Raw genomic sequence first — 19,760 nt, 5'->3', positions numbered from 1 at the left:
CAGACTGACTCCCTCAGGGAGCTGATGGGCAGGATCCCCTGGGAGAATAACATGAGGGGGAAAGGAGTCCAGGAGAGCTGGCTGTATTTTAAAGACGCCTTATTGAGGGTGCAGGAACAAACCATCCTGAAGTGCAGAAAGAATAGCAAATATGGCAGGTGACCAGCTTGGCTTAACAGAGAAATCTTCAGTGGGCTTTAACACAAAACGGAAGCTTACACAAAGTGGAAACCTGGACAGATGACTAGAGAGGAGTATAAAAATATTGCTCAAGCATGCAGGGGTGTAATCAGGAAGGACAAATCCCAATTGGAGTTGCAGCTAGCAAGGGATGTGAAGGGTAACAAGAAGGGTTTCTACAGGTATGTTAGCAACAAGAAGGTCGGGGAAAGTGTGGGCCTCTTACTGAATGGGGGAGGCAACCTAATGACAGATGATGTGGAAAAAGCTGAAGTACTCAATGCTTTTTTGCCTCTGTTTTCACAGACAAGGTCAGCTCCCAGACTGCTCCATTCAGCAGCACAGTATGCGGAGGAGGTGAGCAGCCCTCAGTGGAGGAAGAACAGGTTAAGGACTATTTAGAAAAACTGGACATGCACAAGTCAATGGGGCCAGATGCACTGCATCCAAGGGTGCTGAGGGAGCAGTCATGGATGGATGAGTGGACTATAAGGTGGATAGAAAGCTGGCTAGATCGTCAGGCTCAACGGGTAGTGATCAACAGCTCCATGTCTAGTTGGCAGCTGGCAGTAAGCGGAGTGGCCAGGGGCTTGTCCTGGGGCCGGTTTTGTTCAATATCTTTATTAAAGATCTGGATGATGGGATGGATTGCACCCTCTGCAAGTTCGCAGATAACACTAATCTAAGGGGGGAGAGGTAGATACGCTGGAGGGTAGGGATAGAGTCCTGAGCGACCTAGACAAATTAGAGGATTGGGAAGAGGTTCAACAAAGACAAGTGCAAAGTCCTGCACTTAGCACAGAAGAATGCCATGCACTGCTACAAGCTGGGGAATGACTGGCTAAGCGGCAGTTCAGCAGAAAAGGACCTGGGGATTACAGTGGATGAGAAGCTGGATACAAGTCAGCAGTGTGCCCTTGTTGCCAAGGCAGCTATCAGCATATTGGGCTGCATTAGTAGGAGCATTGCCAGCAGATCGAGGGAAGTGATTGTTCCCCTCTATTTGGCACTGGTGAGGCCACATATGGAGTAGTGTGTCCAGTTTTGGGCCTTCCACTACAGAAAAGATGTGCACAAACTGGAGAGAGTCCAGTGGAGAGCAAGGAAAGTGATTAGGGGAATGGGGCACATGACTTATGAGGGCGGCTGAAGGAACAGGGCTTATTTAGTATGCAAAACAGAAGAGTGAGGGGATTTGATAGCAGCCTTCAGTTACCTAAAGGGGATTCCAAAGAGTATGGAGCTCGGCTGTTCTCAGTGGTGGCAGATGACAGAACAAGGGCAATGGTCTCAAGTTGCAGTGGGGGAGTTCTACGTTGGATATTAAGAGAACTATTTCACTAGGAGGGTGGTGAAGCACTGGAATGGGTTACCTAGAGAGGTGGTGGAATCTTCATCATTAGAGGTTTTTAGGGCCCGGCTTGACAAAGTCCTGGCTGGGATGATTTAGTTGGGGTTGATCCTGCTTAGAGAAGGGGATTGGACTAGATGACATCCTGAGGTCTCTTCCAACCCTAATCTTCTATACTCTCATGGGGGAAGGACACCCACCTAACTGAACCACCCTTTAGATTGGCGTGGTGCCTCTTCAAGCTTCTTATGATCAGACTTGAGGCTACTGCATTGTCCCATCTTCTCTGTGGCCCTCTCTGTCCTGTGTGCACCCCAGTGGAGTACCAGGAGTGCAACTGTGCCTGGCCCTTCTGCAGGGAGATTCAAGGGAAGACCATTGCTTACCTATGCAAGGACAAAGTACATTCTAGCTTCCCATAGAAACAATTTTTAAAACACCAAAAAAGAAGACATGATGTCTGCACATTTTTTTAAACTATATCTTAAAAGTAAACCACTGTTACTTAATAGAAGAGAATCCATAGAATGCAATGAGCTTGATCCATCACTTCTTGATTTCTGAAAGTATTCCTGGTTTATGTGAATACAGGCGAGTCTCATCTTATGCGGGGATTCCATTCCGCGGCTAGTGTGGAAAGTGAAAACCTCGTATAGTCAAAATTACATTGAGTTGAATGGTGGGCAGAATCACCCGCACTACAGGTACAGTATTAAAATTGTTATTTTTCCCTTTTTTTGCTGTTGCCGACCGTGTAAAACTGAAATTGCACATGTTAGATGCGCGTAAGATGTGACAGACCTGCTGTCCCCTTTTGAAAGTAACAAAACTGCTCAGATGATTAACAGTATCAGAGGGGTAGCCGTGTTAGTCTGGATCTGTAAAAGCAGCAAAGAGCCCTGTGGAACACCTGTTAGTATATAAGGTGCTAAAGTACCCTTTAATGCTTTTTACAGATGATTAATGTCCACCAGCAGCATTTGCAGAATGGCAAAAAACATAAGCTCCAATCTCGAATTAAAAGATTGATGCTTCTGAGCAACCAGGCAAAATATTCAGGATTAATAAATGTGCATTAAATTATTTAACATTTTATAATGGTCATAAAGACATTTTGTGTAGCAGGTAAAAAGTGAAAACATTAAAAATGTAAGTAGCACAGACATTTCAAAGGATTTTGAATCTAACAGAATGTATGAAATCATAAAAAAGACACTGCCTGTACACGTTCATCACTAAAGTAATTGACATTAATGTGATTGATTGTGTACTGAAAGAAAAACAGCTGCTTCCTTCTTGTGTAAGATGAGGCTACTGCAAGCTGTATTGACCAAACCTAGAACTGAACTATTTCATCACTCATTTGTGCTGTTGGTGAGAGCCCATGATGGTGTGATGGACCTTAAAGTACTTTCATCAGCATAATTTGGCTAGGACCACACTACTTATGAACGGCAATATCTTCTTTTGACATTGTGGAGTTAAGTTGTAGCCGGAGAGCTCTTGGTCCTTCAGTTCCTAAAGAGGACCAGGATATGTTCTGTGGGACGCTTGTGTGTTAATTAAAGATGTTTACACCTGCTGCAGATCTCCCTATTTTTGTGTGCGTCTTATTTTCTGCCTGTACCACCACACTACAGACATTATCCTAGTGGAAAAGAAAATGAGATACTTGGTTGCCAAATTAATTGGAGTTGGCCAGATGTGGAAATTTGATTTTCATCTATCCAGAGAGCTCAGATGTGACAGGGCTGGAGTTCCAAAAATAATGCACTAGCTGTATTCTTCCAGTAAGGCAGCTACTACAGTACTAACGAACGAGAAAATACCCACGACTAGACCTGACTGGAAAAATTTCAACAAAATGCTTTTGTTGGAATTTGCTGGTTTATCAAAAGCAAAATGTTTCAGGGGACCATGTCAATTTCAGCAAAATTCCACCAGAAACCAGAAAGGGTTTTGATGGAACCCTGCCAGGCAGGCAAGTTTTTGATGGAAACCTGCCTGGTTTCCTGCCAGCTCACCCACCTGGTGGGTGGATTGGGAGCTGGGAGCCCCAGGAGCCCAGATTTGGATGTACTAAACAGCATGTCTGTTGGGTGGATGGTGAGCCAGGAAGTCCTGGGCGCTCCAAGTTTCACAGGCTTGCAGCACCTTCACAGAGTGGGCTCCTAGGGTCTCTGGCTCTGGGGAAGTTCATCATGCAGACTGCCCTGAACCTGGGGCTCCCAGTAGAGCTGGGGATGAGAATGGTGATTCAGTTTCCCAAAGAATTTAGAAATTTGTGGTTTTCTTTTTGAATTGGAATAAAGCCAGACTTTAAAATCTACATTAAATGGTATTATCGTTCTCCACGCAGCTCTCCCCCCCGACCCAGTATTGCCAAATCTTGCAATTTTCTCATGAATCTTGCAATATTTGGGGGGTGGGGGTTGAGGCCTCGTGATTACATGAGACTCTCAGAAAGCAAGTTTCTCGCCTTCCTGATTGCAGGGAAAAAACCTGAAAATGTGACGTAACAGCACAGAAACCAATGAATAAAAACAGCCCAAAATATATGGGGTTAAAAAAAATCTCATGATTTTAGGCCAAACTCATGATTTGTTGGGGGGGGGGTCTTATTTTTTACAGCTTGGGTTTGGCAATACTGCATACAGACATAATTCAGCTCAAGTGACTGATAAGTCTCCAATTTAGCACTGGATAAAGAAAATGACAGCATGAAGTTAGGAATTGTTTTCTGTTCTATTCTGTGCAATAAAACCTGTCACTGACTTACGCAAAACATATGCCTTTAAAACTGGTTATATGAGTCAGGATTCACACAGCTCACCCAGGTATATAACAGGTTTTGACCCTAGGGTTGAGAGGAAATTACCTCTTTAGAGAAGAGAGAAAATCTGAAGTCTTAACTCCTTAGCCAGCCTACTTGCCTCAGCCACAGAACACAGGAAGAGACAGGCAGGATCCTTCTACAGCCCTTACCCATGAAAGGCTGACTGGATCTGCACATTTCTTTAATATTCTGTAATGTGTAGAATTGTAGCCTACAGTGAATTTAACGATTTCATCTTATGCCTTGGTTACTATTATTTATCACAAAACAACCACACAATTTATAGTCTCTGCTAGTCCCCCCCACAGCCAGCGGTGGCTCCAGGCACCAGCGCAGCAAGCGCGTTACTGGGACGGCAAGCCGTGGGGGGTGGCCCTGCCGGTTCCTGCAAGAGCGGTAGGCAGGCTGCCTTTGGCGGTGCCCCTGCGGTAGGTCCACCAGTCCCACGGATTCAGCGGCAATTCGGCAGCGGGTATGTCAAAGTCGTGGGACAGGAAGACCTCCCGCAGGCAAAGGCGACGAAACACCATGACAAGATTTGCTGCATTGAAGCTCACCTCTCCCTGGTAGAGTGTGTTGTGCTGTGAAGTACATGACCTACTTTGTTTACTTCACTTTACCTGCTCATGTCACAATAGGATAAATGGGCTATTGTCAGAACTCTGATTTACGCTGGCCTGGCTTGCATGGTAAAGATGAAAGCGCTTCTTCAAGGCTCCCAGGCACAGCTGCCTTCAGGGAGGAGACCTGGCAATTCAATACGGGCACCTGAGCAGCTCTGCAGAGCACTGCTTCAGGCCACTAGCTCAGCCTGGTTCATAAGGTGACAGAAACAATACTTAGTGACACTGCAAATACATGGCATATAACGACGCTAACTGCTGTTCACGTTCTGCCCAGGCATGGATTAAATTAATGGAATGTAAAGGCCCACTCTGAACCTTTGCTGAAAACTCGACCCAATTTTTTAAAGTTCAAGTTTAACTTATTGTTTAAAAAAATATTTTATTTTAGCCTCTCTGTGTCCTGGTTTCAGCCCACGTGGAAGAAGAAGATATTCGGGAAAGCTGCAAGAAATTGGCTGTTATCACTCCTTCCCCAAGCATACCGTGACTCTTATAAGGAAGCCTGCTCTCTTGATTTGTCCAGTCTAATTTCCATAGCAAAGAGATTCATGTAAGTATCCATTCCAAAATGAAAACATAAGAACAGCTAAAGGTCCATCTAGCCCAGCATCCTGTCTTCCAACAGTGGCCAGTGCCAGGTGCTTCAGAGGAATTAATAGAGCAAAGAATCATCCGGTGATCCATCCCCTGAGGCCCATTCCCAGCTTGTGGCAAACAGGCCAGGGACGCCAACCCTGCCCGTCCAGGCTAATCGCCCTTGATGGACCTATCATCCATGAACTTATCTAGTTCTTTCTTTAACCCAGTTATAGTCTTGGCCTTCACAACATCCTCTGGCAAAAAGTTCCACTGGTTGATTGTATGTTGTGTGAAGAAATACTTCCTTTGGTTTGTTTTAAACCTGCTGCCTAGTAATTTCATTTGGTGATCTCCTAGCTCTTGTGTTATGAGAAGGAGTAAATTCCACACATTTCATGATTTCATAGATTTCTGTAATATGCTCCCCCCTTAGTGACCTCTTTTCTACACTGAAAAGTCTCAGTTTGATTAATCTCTCCCCATACAGAAGCTATTCCATACCCCCTTGTCAAAACCCTACAGAGATTTATACAATGGGGCAGAAAGAGAAGCTGGGTGGGAGGGAGCAGAATCCAGTGTACTTGGCTGGCATAAGGACACCGGGAATCAATTAGGGTGAGGTGAGCCAGGTAAGGGGCCAACATCTCAATGGCTTATTTGAGAGCAAAAAGGGCTAATTCCCCCGGGCTGCTCAGAAGGTTGGGGACAAGCAAGAGGCAGCGGCAGTGACATGGTCTCAGGGAATTTTCTCCTGATTTCATGCCCACTGCTAGCCATGAACAAGATACGGCAGCCAGTGGCTGGAAATCAATTCCACCAAGACTCCCCCATTTCTCATTTGTACCTTCTTGCTCAGAGTGATACATATTGGTTCAAAGGTCGTCTCCCCAGCAGTCACGTCAGTGGGATCTTCCAGTTTGAAGGATCCTTCAGAATCTCATTTGGTCCTCAGGATGGTCCTAGGAGTGAAGACCAGACATGCACATTAGCCTAGTCCAATGCTGCCCCACCAATCAATCTTATTCAGGAAACAGACTTATGGATCCTAGTATTTTACCTGCCCTTGCTGTGAACAGCAACTCTAGAGAAAGCACTAGAAGGCACATCACAAGGCAACTGGATCTTCAGGGTGACGAGGGATCAAAGATCAGCTTAAACAAACCTGCTCTACTAACTTTAGCTTAAGAGTAACAAGGTGCATGACCAACTTCTGCCGGTGAGAGAAAAGAGCAGCTCTGTGTAGCTCAAAAGCTTGTCTCTCCACCACCAGCAGTTGGTCTAAGACAAGATGTTACCACAGTTACCCTGAGACCCAATACAGCTACACCCCTGCACACAGCTTAAGAGTAAGCAGTTGCACCGTGTAGCAATGCGGCGCCTCCTGCTCGTCTCTTCTGGGAATTAGTCCTCCAGCCATTGGAGCACCCTCTGCAGGTCTGTATCCCGCTGCCTCTTTGCCCACTGTGTCCTGCCCGGAACCAGTGCCCTGTTATCTGGGGTGCTTCCCCCTGGCAATAACCCCTCAGTCTTAGGGTCTCCCCTCCCCGGGGAACCCCCACCCACTATCCCCTCCTCGCCTCAGTATACAGCTTCTGCCAGTCACTGTCTAGCCCCTGTGCCCTGGGGCAGGCTGCAGTATCAGCCACTCAGCACTGGCAAGGTTGGGTTTGGACCTGCTGCCTTGGCCTACCCCTGGGCTGCCCTCTGCAACCCCCAGGACCTGTTGGCCTTATGCTGGGCCGCAGCCTGGGGCTTTCCAGGATGGAGCTCCCCTGCCTTTCCCCAGCCCTGCTCCACTCAGGTACCCTGTCTCTAGCTCCCCGCAGCCAGGCCCTTCTCCCTCGACAGACAGAGACTGCTGAGCTCCTGGCTCACTGCCTCTTCTATAGGGCCAGCTGAAGCCTGACTGGGGCGTGGCCCAGCTGCGACTGTTTCCCCAATCAGCCTAGTAGCTGCTTTCCCTGCCACAGCCCTCTCCCAGGGCTGTTTTAAGCCCTTCAGGGCACGAGTGGGGTGACCACCCTGCTACACACAGGAACAGGAAAATGGGGATCATTTCTCTGAAATACTACCTCCTCTTTGCATGAAATGGTACAATCCAACCGTTTTTCAACGGCCACAGTGAATAGTTTTCAAAGAAAGTTAACACTGACATGACACATAATAAAACTATTTGCTCGTCTCTTTTAAAGCAGAGGCTAAATTTGTTAGTCTCGCTCTTATCCCTAAGTACATCAGGATCCTGTGAACAGCAGCAAAGTAGGTAGTTAAAAATCAAAGCCACTGACATTAGGTACTTCCCTCCTCCCCCTTTTCACCCCCGCCCATGATGTTCAAAATTCTTTGTATCAACTCAATCTAAAATCAGCTAATTTTGCGTTCTAGGTTACCAGGGTGGGAGGTTTGGAGCAGAGGCCTCCCAGTACCCGACTGCTAGTCAAACTCAGTTGCAAAAAAGGCAGATAAGGCTACTATTTGGAGTCCGAAATGATCAGGATGGTCTGTGAGGCAGTTAAAACCAGCTACGTTCCTCTTCGGATGTTTTTAAAAAGCGATGAAAAAATGGAGTGGAGGACGTTCTGTGCACAGTTTGGACCAGAGGCACAAGTTCATGTCAGCTACCAGGCAGAAGGGGCTGCCATTACCTGTCCTCTGAGAAGCATCTGCCAGGTTGCAGCAAGTTAGCCCAAAAGACTGGAGACCAGTAGGAAGACTCCCACATTCATATACTTTAATCCTGCAGGCTGGCAAAGCAGATGGAGCTACTAACCTGGCAAGATGCACCAGGGCGATTATACTCAGTGCCATTTACCATCATTTCCAACACAGGGACAGACCTAACGTTGCCAAGTTGGGTGCGCAGGCACCCCTAGCTTGTGGAGGCCCATGTTCGTCTTTCTGAATTAGATTCTATGGAATTATCGGGTAGATGTTGGATGCATCCAGCGCCAAGGTCCGAGCGCCAAATGCAGTAGTACTCACCAGCAGATACATTTTGTTGCATCACAATGACAGCCTGCGGCACAGCCTCACTTCTGCTTCCTGTTGCCATAGTGCCTGTTTCCACATCGGCCGTGGCAGGAACGCTTTTAAGAGAAGAGAGCTCAAGGTAATAACAGTCCCGCTGCTGCTGGGCTGTGCCCAGAGAGCCACAGCAGTCAGAGGCTCTTTAGCAGTGCTCTGACTGGACATAAATTGCCATGCCCCTCACCTCACTGCCACTCTAGCCCCACAAAGTGATCATGTGACCCACTGAGCCATCTCCCGGGGTAGATGTTCATTCTGAATGTTGGTGTTTCAGCACCATCACTATCGCTTTCACCACCTCGCCAGGTCAAATTCAAGCTTGAGACCTCTCCATGTCCCCATTACACATGCCAGCAACAGCCAGTCTCACTCACAGGTCTCAGTGCATGAAACGAGAGTTTCTCCCAGATAAAGCTAATGCACAGCCCAGTTCAGCGGTAAAGGGTTTTGTGGCACAGTTTGAAATTCTAAGTGTGAAGTACAATCAGCCACTCTCACCCCTGCAACGGAGGTTCAGAAGCAGCTCAGTTTTTAAATGACGTTTGAGCCCAGCAGTTCAGAATTACAAACCCCCTTTCATGCCAAGCAGCAGATGCCCCCACCCTTCAGATCAGCTGAGGAGCCTGCATGTAGCTTGCAGACATGTCAGAGTATAGATTTTACATGAGTGTATCTGCAGAAAAGATTTGAGGAGAAGGCAGTCAGCCCTCATAGGGCTTTGGGAAATTCAAGCTTAGAATGGCTCATTGGTTCTTACTGACTGAAGTGTTCAGCACATGCAAGCCCCGTCCACACTGACTCTCCCTGAAAAATCTTCCTGGAGAGCAGGAGCCTGAACAAGGTGTCGCTACGGGAATCAGGAAGGAAGGGGAAGTTCCCAAAACGTTTAACACATCTCTCTACCTCCCAAATGCCATTCCTTAGCTGTGTGCATGTGGTTCATTTGGTACCCATCGCTGCTCGTGGAGAAAGCTGCATGGCACCAGTGTCATCGACATTTTTACCTCTTTGTCATCTCCCACTCATCTTCCATTCTGTCCCCCTTTCCCATTCTCTGGGTAGTGCTTAGTGTTCCAACCCCATCTTCTCCCCACGGGGTCGGCAGCCCTGTACACACAGGAGCCAACCTCAGCTTCTTTTGCATCACACGACAGCTGGGACCGTCTGCAGGGGGACTTTGCAATCCTGGCCAGTTTCTCTCTGGAACAGCCACATGCACGAGCAGAGCAGTTCAGAGACTTACAAGTGCCTTTGATGCGCAGGAAGTACAGCTGCCCTGGAGCACTTCCTACGTCTGCCGCTATCTAAAGGGTTCAGGTGGGTGGCAGACAAACCATCCATCCAAAGTACCACTGGCCACAGCTAAATGCACTGTGGTGCTGCTGGGGTAAGTGGTGTTTGCTTCAGAAAGTTCAGCTGGGTTTAATTCTGCATGTGCCAGGCAGCATCATGCCACATGTAAGTGGTCCCCTCAGTCAGAGCTAGTAACCCAAGCCAGAGGCAGAGTAAGGTACCTGGATCATACCCGACAGACTTTTCTTGGATCCTTCGGTTGCTTTTTTCGGCACTCACTCTGCATGTCCCATCTCCCCTCCAGACTCCCCAGATTCAGACATTTCTGGCGTCTGTGCACGGAGTTTTGCAGTTGTCTGACGGCGACTCTTTGGCTACAGATGGAAATGAGATGGTTTGTCCGACTTGGGACTACTCCCGAGTCCCAGCAGCATATCACACCCAGCTTCATTGAACAGCCAAAGAACTGCAGGACCAGGGAGGTGCCAAGTCATCAGCTTGGCAGGGATTCTTAACCGTTCAAAGCAGCAGCTGGTTTAGCTTGTTATCTTTAAACAATTTGCAGAACCTTCCACTGCCCCTGGCAACACAGCTCTGGGGGAAGATGTTTGGGGAGGGGGCAGGGGGCTATTTGGGAGTGCAGGGGGTAGAAGGGGCTGGGAGGTATTTGGGGACAGGGGTAGAAGGGGAGGAGGCATTTGCAGATGGGGGTGGGGTTGGCGGTGGGGTGCAGAAGAAGGAGGTTGGGAAGCATTTGAGGAGGGGCGGGGCTATTTGGGGGCGGTGTGTAGAGTGGGGAGGTATTGGGGGTGGGGGTGTTTGGGGTGGGGTGTAGAAGAGGGGTTGGGAGGAATTTCGGTGGTGGGGGTAGAAAGGGTGGGAGATATTTGAGGGTAGGGGTAGAAGGGGAGGCATTTGCAGGGGTGCTTGGGGGTGGGGTGTAGAAGGGGTGGAAGGCATTTGGGGGCGATGTGTAGGGGGAGGTATTGGGGAGGTATTGGGGGGCGGGGCTAGACAAGACAGTAGGAACTATTTGGGGAGGGGGCGGGGGTAGAAGAGGGGGAGCTCGGGGGGTATTTGGGGAGCTCAGAGCCCGCCCCCCGCCGACTTTACCCGCTCGCGCTCCGGGCCACGCCACGTGCTGCTCGGGAGCCGCCTCGCGAACGCCTCAGGGCCACGTGACGCCGCCCGCGAAGCTCCGCCCCTCCCGACACAGCCAATAGGAAGCGGAGACAGAGCCCTGACCTATCGGAGCGCAAGAAAAATCCCTCCTGCCCCCCGTGCTTGAGTGCGAGGGTGGGGGCTGCCTGCAGTGTCTAGCCCCGCCCCAGGGTTCAGCGGGGACCAGACCCCCCCCAGGGTGCAATGGGGGAGGGGTTGCAGGGACCAGACCCCCCCCCCCAGGGATACAGCGTCGGGGGGGGCAGCCACACAGGATCCGGTGGCACTTTGCGCAGCCACTGCTGTGATGAGCTGGCGAGTCTCAGCCTTGAGGGCCTGGTGCCCCTGCTGCCACCCCCCTCCCAGCCCCCCAGCTTGTCTAGGGGGCGCCTCGTTGTGCCCCGGAGGCCTGGGGCCGCGGAGCCGGTGCCCCTGAGGCAGTCACATCCCCCCCACCCCCGGCTACATGCTGGGAATCCAGGCTGGGAGGCAGGGGGCCTGCCGGCCGTGGGGTTCCCTGCAGCCTGGTGCCATTCACAAGGAGACCCGCGACCGCCTGACACCCCAACCCCAGTACGAGCTCCCGCCTGTGCCTCCCCCCCATGCCTACTGCCTCTTGAGCAGCCCTCCCTGCGGTGTCCCCAGTACCTCCCTGCGGCTGTGTCCTCCCCGCAGCTTCCCAGCCCCCAGCTCCGCCCTGCCCCCATGCCTGCCTCTCTTGAGCACCCCCTGCGGTGTCCCCAGTACCTCCCCCGGCTGTGTCCCCTCCTGCAGCTTCCCAGCCCCCAGCTCCTGCCCCTGTGACATCCCCTCTCTACACTGTCTCCCTGCAGCTTACCCCATTCCCTCCCTGAGTCCCAGCTTCACCCCCGACATCTCTCCAACCCCATCTGCCCCCATCACGGCCCTTGCCCCCCTCCAGTGCCCCAGCCCCTGCTCCCCGTGGGGGCCTTGAGAGGCCCCCACTCCCCAGCCGCTCCACTCCCCAGAATTTGAAGCTGCTGGCGTTGAGGAAGGTGGGCCTGGGCTGGGCCAGCTGCTTGGGCAGGTCCTGGTGAAAGAGAGAAGAGCAGGCAAGGCTGAGAGGCCCCTCCCTTGTTCTGGGAGGCGACAGGGGGTCCCACAATTTGGCCCAGTGTCACCCTCCCACATACAGAGGAGACATCAGCTCCCAGCAGGCCGTGCTCCATCTCCAGCCCTGCAGGGATGAGACCACAATCCACCAGTGCCCCCCACCCTGCCACCACCATCAGCAGTCAAGCCCCCTTCTCCCCTGCGAGAGCTGCAGGACTCCCTGCCCCCTGCAACACCAGCCTCCCCGCCATGTACCCCAGAGGGGGGTCGGATAAGGGTGGATTTATTCTTTCCATTCCTCAGAACTAGCCCTCAGCCCCGGTCTGCCCATACGGGATCCAGGGTCTGGAGCAGTTGGCTGCTTACCCAGGGCTACCAAGGAGCCGCCAGGAGAAGGGACTAGATTCTGCACGGCTCTGCATCCATTCACACTGGTACCTGTCTCACACATGGGGAAACTGAGGCACCAGGGAGGGTGATATGGGCTGCGCCAGGTCAGGTGGGAGTCTGTGGGAGAGCCAGGAATAGAACCCAGAAGTCCTGGCTCCATGGTCAGCTTGGGACTCCTCCATTTGGAGAGGCTGGGGGCTCCCAGACTGTGGCCCTGCCCCAAGGCTCACTCCTGCTCAGCCTCCTGCTGCTGAAGCCCCACCCATACTCCCCCTTCAGCCCCCCCCCCCCTCCACCCTCAGACCCTCTTGTTCCCCGCCCCGGCGCCCCCCCCCGGCCGCCCGCCGCGCACCTCTCTTACCCCCAGGCCCCGCCACTTGCACCTCTTTTCCCCCTACCCCAAGGCCCTCCCAAACGCCTGCCATTTGCACCCCCAGCCTCTCCACCCAAGGCCCCCATGTGGGCAGATGGGAACTTGGGAAAGGGCTAAGGGAGGATGGGGCCTTGGGGGAAAGAGGACAAGCAGGAGCAGGCCCTCTGGGTGGAGCATAGGTCAGGTGCCTCTTGTGGCTCCTTATACCCACCGCCCATGCCTGGCTCCCAGCCTCCCCTGCTCTAACCGCTAGACCCAGCGGGGCTGGAACAATTTTTATAGTGGGAGGTGCTGAGAGCCAGTGAACAAAACTGTAAACCCCGTACAGGATGGAAACCACTTCAAGCCAGGGGATGCACCATGACTGGCCCTCACTCCCTTCCCAGAGCTAGCGGTGGGACCCGGATACTCTGGCTCCCAACCCACACTCTAACCACTAGACACCACTGCCCTCCCAGAGCTGGGGATAAGAACCAGGAGTCCTGGCTCCCAGCCCGACTGTGGGTGGAGCAGGACGTACTGGCCATGGGCTCAGCTGGGCATCGCTTACCATCAGGTTGGAGGGGACGAGTCATGGACGGCGTGTACCATGGGCTGAGGCAGGCTGTGTCTCCCCAAACAGCCCAGTGTAGCCCTGCCCATGCTCTGCCCAGAAGGCTCCCTCCTGCTCGCCCTTCCCCCTTGGCCCCAGCCCAGTCCAGCTGGCTGCTCCTCCCCAGGGCAGCGTGCTGGGGCTGGGACTAGGGTGGCCATGGCCAGCCTGCGGCCAGGACTTGAGGTGGCTGGGGGGCACCTGGGGATGCCCACCATGTGCTTGTGAAGGAAGGGCTGGAGAGGCCATGCACTGTCCACCCACCCAGCATTTAGGGGCCGGGGGTCACTGGTGGAAGGGGGTCATGTGTCCCCCACCGAGCATGCTGGGGGAAGCCACAGGGGGGCACTCTGGGCTCCGGTGGGGGAAGGGACCAGGAAGGGCAGGGCCAGCTGGGGGGATTGGATGCTCCATAAAGCAACCAATGGATCAGATCAATGGGCTCACGTAACCTGGTATCCTCCTCCTCCCCCCGCCCCAAACATCAGATTAATGGACCCATCTAGCCTGGTATCCCACACCCACAATAATATCAATGGGCCCATCTAAGCTGCATTTCCCCCCTTTAGGGCAGTTGCAGGGTTGGAGCTGGGTCTTTGGGATGTATTGCATGTGAGGTACAGAAATGGGTATTTGGGGACAGTCTTACTTTTGGTGGGGGTCTGTTCAGCTGTGGCACTTGTGGAGCACTGGGAGTTGGGGGTGGAGTAGTTGAGGGAATGGTTTGATGTTGACTTTTAAGGCTGCGGGTAGGAGCTGGGGTTTGGGCTGCACTCCTGGCATTTCACCAGAGGGTCTTGAGTTTTTGCCTGAAAACCTGCTCCTCCTTTCACCTTTCCCTTTCAGATCTTCCTCGCTGAGCTTGTACACCTGGAAAAAAAATCTGAGTCCCAGGCATTCCACTTGGGTGTCTGCAGGGCAAGGTGGGCCCTGAAATCCAGCAGCTGGGAGGCCACTTGCAGTGGTTCATAGCCCCCCTCCCCTGCCTTCTTCTAGGAGGCACCAGGAGAGCACCTGACACTGCTGCAACAGGAGAGCGAAGCCGCCCAGGCCGAGGAGGAACGGCAAGGCAAGGCGTTAGTGATAGATGCCTGGAGCCTGCTCAGGTTCTCCCTTTCATGGCAGAAACAGACAGAAGCCAAGAGTGGAAAGAGCTGCCTGGGTTCGTGGCGGGATTTGGGCCGGAGAAGTTCCTACTGGAAGAGCTAGCCGGAGCCAGAAGCACTGTGAAGAGAAGGGATGAGGTGACTCCAAACTCTCCTGGGAGACATCCCTGTCCAACGAGAGGGGTGGAGAGAAGGGGCAGTAGCCACTGACCCAATCCCTGAAGGTCAGACTGTTTTATTGCCATGATAATATGCAGCATTTCTATGGGAGCTTCTCAGCCCTAGTCCCAAAAGCATTTCACAAGGTGGGCTCAGTGGCATTATCCCTATGTTACAAAGTTGGAAAGCAAAGTTACTGTCACTCACTCAGCATGACAGTCCTTGTTGTCCAGTCAGGCAGCCAGATTGGACTCCATGGAGAAGGAATGTCCTCGTTTCCTCATGATACTTCGGTGCCAAGTGGTAAAGGCAATGCTACTGAAGCAGGGAGTGGTGTTCTATGAACAATTTGATGTAGGCCATAGCTCTCCATAGCTCATGCTCCAGAACATCTGTTAGTCTATAAGGTGCCACAGGATTCTTCGCTGCTTTTACAGATTCAGACTAACACGGCTGCCCCTCTGATACTTGATACCATTTACAGTATCACACTATCTTGGAAGTTGAGTACATATCAGTGTTCGGTGTCCCTGAATGGTTTTCTAATTACATGACCTGAACATGAAACGACTTGGTCATCTAGCTGTCCATTAGCTGCAACAACTGGCTGGTTAGTCGAGAATCTCTGAGTCATCGTGTTCTTGTTCTGCCATCTGTAGAGTTTGTTTTGTTGATTGCTCTTTCTGAGAAACAAATTGTAGATGTCGATGGTTTCTGATGAACTCTTCAGTGTCAGTCTTGATTACATATAATTTGAGTGCTGAATTCTTTTTCTTTATGACAGCTGGTCATTTCTTATTCTTTTTTATATATTATATTATCTGGCTATATTATTCCCTTTCTGGTACAAATTAGACAGTAACATTCATACATAATTAAATCAATTTGTGTTTTTATTCAGAATGTGTTCTTCCATAGGAGTGATTAATGTTCTAAGTCAAATCATGATGCAGAAAGATTGTTTTTAAAGATAATGTCTTTTATCTAAAGAGGTGTTTGAAATGTGGTGGAAGGGCTGGATCCTTATTTTCAGAATCTTAGCTTTTCAGGAGAATAAAGGGTTATCCATCTTCCTTTGATTCTGAAAGGTGTGCAAAGCAAAAGAGGAAAAAGAACTAGCATTAATTCACTTGCTAGAAACCACCTTGAAAGTGACCTCCAGAAAAACTTCCAGAGATCAATTTTTAGTGAGTAGTTTAGCAGCTATGAAAAACAGCACGTCTAATGGCCTTCAGAGACCACTTCTGAATACTACTTCTTCCGTCACTGTTTGTTTTTTTTCCTTTCACACTGGTACCATGAACAGAGCAACAAGATGTGGTTGCTCTCTTTCTCTCTCTCACACACACACAATGACCAGAGAACAATCCTTCCTAGTACAATTAGCTAACAAAACACTGATCTCTTTAGCCAAAAAAATTCAGAGGAGATGCCTTTTTGACTATTAAGAGAACAATTCGTTGTTTTTGAGGTTTGGCTTTTTTGAAGCATAGCTACTTGGGGGTATTGTGAAGTTTCATTTAAAAGCTAAGCTGTATTTGTTTATATGATATAGTTTGGGAACTCTAGACTGATCTGTTGAAGGGGAAAGGACGGTAAAGGAAACTTAAGTATTCTATTTTCCTACATGGCAGGCCCAAGGGAATGGGCTTATTTTGCCAAAAAACATCTTTTTGCAATGTCTTTATCATTCAGTTGCATCTTCTCAGAATTTAATCATAGAAACGAGACTGTCACTACCAAGTCCACGGGGTGTCTGCCTGGGTTAGCCAAGCCTGCAGAGTCCTGAGTCTCAGTCTGGCATGCTTGACCACATGCGTGCATGCTGCCATGTGACCCAGCAGCCGAAGGCAGCATCTGGCTGTTGTAATGGGAACTGACACAGGAGTTCACTGCCTGCTGCATCAGGGCCGCCCAGAGGGCAAAGGGGGCAATTTGCCCGGGCCCCAGGCTCCGCAGGGGCCCCCAAGAGAAAGCGGAGGCTCCGCCTCCGCCCTTTCCTGGAGCCTCAGCGCATCAGCGCCGAGTCTCGGCCGAGCCTGAGCCCCACCCGATCCGAGCCGCGTGGTGAGGCGGGGCTGGGAGCTCGGGCTGAGCTCCCAGCCCCGCCCCTCACCACGCGGCTCTGAGCGGGGCGGAGCTCAGGCCCCGCCGAGACGCGCTCGGGTAAGAGGCTGGGGCTGGGGCCGGGGCCGGGGCCGGGGCCGGGGGGGGGGGGCGGAGTGGGACCTGCCGCTGCCGCCGCCGCCGAGCGCAGCCGGTCTTGGCGGCGGGGGGCCCCTTCTGTTCCGGGACCCGCTGCCGAAGTGCCCCCGAAGACCGGGCTGCGCATGTATTTATGAATTTTGGAAACAATTCTGGAAACACACTGTAACAATCAGTATGTGATATTCAGCTCAACTGAATTGCCATGGTAATTAGCAACTTATTCTTACATTAGTTAATTCCAGTGTGACCCATACAAATGAGATACACTTTCCCTTTTAAACAAATGCTTTATATTTTATCTTTAGAAATGTTTTTCTTTAAACTTTCAACCACTGTCAAAAGTTCTACAGATTCCCCCCTTAACAGCATCATTCTTGGCAGTTCTCGAAGTGCACTCCCTGTTCCCAGCTCTAGAACCATATATTTGTTAAAGGGACACGGTCAATTTGAAATCTACCAATTTTTAAAAAAACAGGTTCAAATAAGCTTTATACACTACCCTGGCCCTGAATCCCCATGCCAAAATTAATGGTTTTACAGTTGCATATTCCTGTTTTAAAAGGTGTTTTTCTTTTTCCCGTGGCTCTGTGAAAGACTCACACAAACAACAGAAGAAACCGACTATATGGCCTAGCAGTTAAAGCATTACATTGGGGCTCAGGGCGATCTGGGTTCTAGTCCTGGCTCTGCTGAGGGCCTGGTGGATGATCCTGGGCAAATCACGTCCCCCTCTCTGTGCCTCAGTTTCCCCATATGTAAAACAGAGATAAAGATACTGTTCTCCTCTGTAAAGGGCTTTGAGATCTACTGAGGTAAAGTGCTATAGAAGAGATAGGGAGTATTATAATTAAAATGAAATTGTATATTTGATGTCGCTTTTTGAATAGGCAAGCCAAGCAAACAGAAAACAGTATTTTTTCAATAGTCTCTCAGTACAATAATTTTACTTGCAACAACTGTAAACAGTTGTAAATTCAGACAGAAAGTGAGTTTTAAGTTAATGGTGTCACTTTAAGATATAGGACATCTTTGAAGATGGTCCTACTTAAGCAATTCAACATTTTCCTCTCTATTTTCTTGGGTAACCTATCCTTATGCTGTCCCATCCAGCACTGCAAAAGGCTGAATATTACTTTTCACATGTTCAGCACAGACTAAGAATTCCAATCACAAGATAAGGGAAGTGCATTGCCCAATGTGCATTCTTGCATAAAATATTTCATCAATACTTTTCATGATGTTGCTTTAACAATTAGCTCTCTTGATGACTAACTCTACAAAGAAGGTCCTGTCTCATGATGAATCTGTATTACCTGTTGACAACAATCAATAATCTCATCTCAACAGATCTAAAATGGGAAAATAAAAATAAAAAGTTTGTCTTCTGGAAAGTCTGAAGACAGTTCAATCATAAATACTAGTTTATTCTTTGTCCCCATAATATACAGATTAGCAAAGAGAACTTGGTTCAAAACCCAAATCCAAAACCTCAAACTTCAGTCCCTGAAATCTGAAGCTATATACATATACAAGAGCAATACACAGCAAATCCTAACCAGGGCGCTCTATTGGCAACCAGATAATGTGGCTCACTAGGCTGCTCTTCGAGTTTGGTTTTAAAAAATAAACAGTAATAGAGCATTTAAAAGTAATACAGTTACAACATGACACTTCACGTTTCGGGGGAGAAAACCTCAGGCAATTGCTAGGAATTCAATGTGAAAGAGAGAGTAGGAGGAGTTAATGGAAACAAAACTATTTTTGTCCCTTTTAAGGGAAAAAAAAGGGAAGAATACAGGGCCACTGAGCTGTCACTTTAGTTAAGACAAGTAGGTTGTGTCTACAGATTTCTGAGTAGGACTCGGACTCTGAGGGGAAATAGCAAGGAAAAGCAGCCATTGTGTAGGGGCACCAAGGTATATCCAGGGTGACACTGATGAGCTCAGAGGGGGTTATTGTTTTGCCTGAGGTATTAAAGCCATGAAAGGGACAACCAGTCAGCTGGCCACCTTGTGGGCCTAAACTGGCAATTCTCTATGGCCTGGTCTACACTGGGTGGGGGGAGAAGGGGAACTGATCTAAGTTATGCAACTTCAGCTACACACGCATAATGAGACCTCCCTTCACTCCTTAGAGACCGGTCTGTTCTTTCAGCTTTCCCGTTGCACGGGCCATTCACATTCAGGGGAGGGAGCCGGGCACACACCCTATGGAGCCGTTTTCTGGGAAGGTGTGTACAGGAGACAGCCATTCAGAATTTGGCTCTTGATGTCTGTATTCTAAAACTGACTTATTAATTCCTAGCCAGACAGACCCTCACCCTACACTATGCCACACCATCCATTCAACCCCAGCCCTTCCTACTGACACTACGAACCCCACACTGCGCCATGACGTCCAGCTTCCCACCCCCGCAACCTGCCCCACTCACCCACCATGGGTCCCCCGCTTACTAACAGGGTCCACTCCCCACCACCCGCCCCACTGTTGCACCTCAGTCTCGGCTGGTTAAACTGTACTGGGGGCTCCCTGCCATGGGCCAGCCTGTCCTCAACCCACCAGGGGTGATGGCAGAGACCCCAGAGTCACGAGACCCCTTTCATCTCCGAAGGCTAGAGGAGGAAAGAGGGGGTGGGCAGGGGGGTCTAGAGGACAGAGGAGCTGGGGTAGATGTTTGTCTCTCATCTCCAACTCTACTGCAGACCCCCCTCCCCATGTTTTCTTTCAACATTTGTCCAAAGCCGTGGGGGCTAAAGAGGGCTGCTGCCTGCATGACCAATTCTGATGCAATCTTTAAACTAGACT

At 50.3% G+C, this 19,760-nt stretch overlaps 1 long non-coding RNA gene across 1 annotated transcript in view; it reads right to left on the bottom strand.

The window, feature by feature from the left end:
- Positions 1 to 10,220, bottom strand: part of LOC120375787 — a 38,751-nt gene extending 28,531 nt beyond the window's left edge. Inside the window, exons 1-3 of the long non-coding RNA XR_005586775.1 lie at positions 10,114 to 10,220; positions 8,555 to 8,658; positions 6,417 to 6,531 (exon numbers count right to left, since the gene is read on the bottom strand). This is a non-coding gene — a long non-coding RNA (uncharacterized LOC120375787). The remainder of the gene's footprint in view (positions 1 to 6,416; positions 6,532 to 8,554; positions 8,659 to 10,113) is intronic.
- Positions 10,221 to 19,760: the final 9,540 nt, after the last annotated feature.

This window comes from Mauremys reevesii, linkage group 12, assembly GCF_016161935.1.
Source record: "Mauremys reevesii isolate NIE-2019 linkage group 12, ASM1616193v1, whole genome shotgun sequence".
NCBI classification, from domain to species: domain Eukaryota; kingdom Metazoa; phylum Chordata; order Testudines; family Geoemydidae; genus Mauremys; species Mauremys reevesii.
This window is presented reverse-complemented; position numbering and strand designations above follow the sequence as displayed.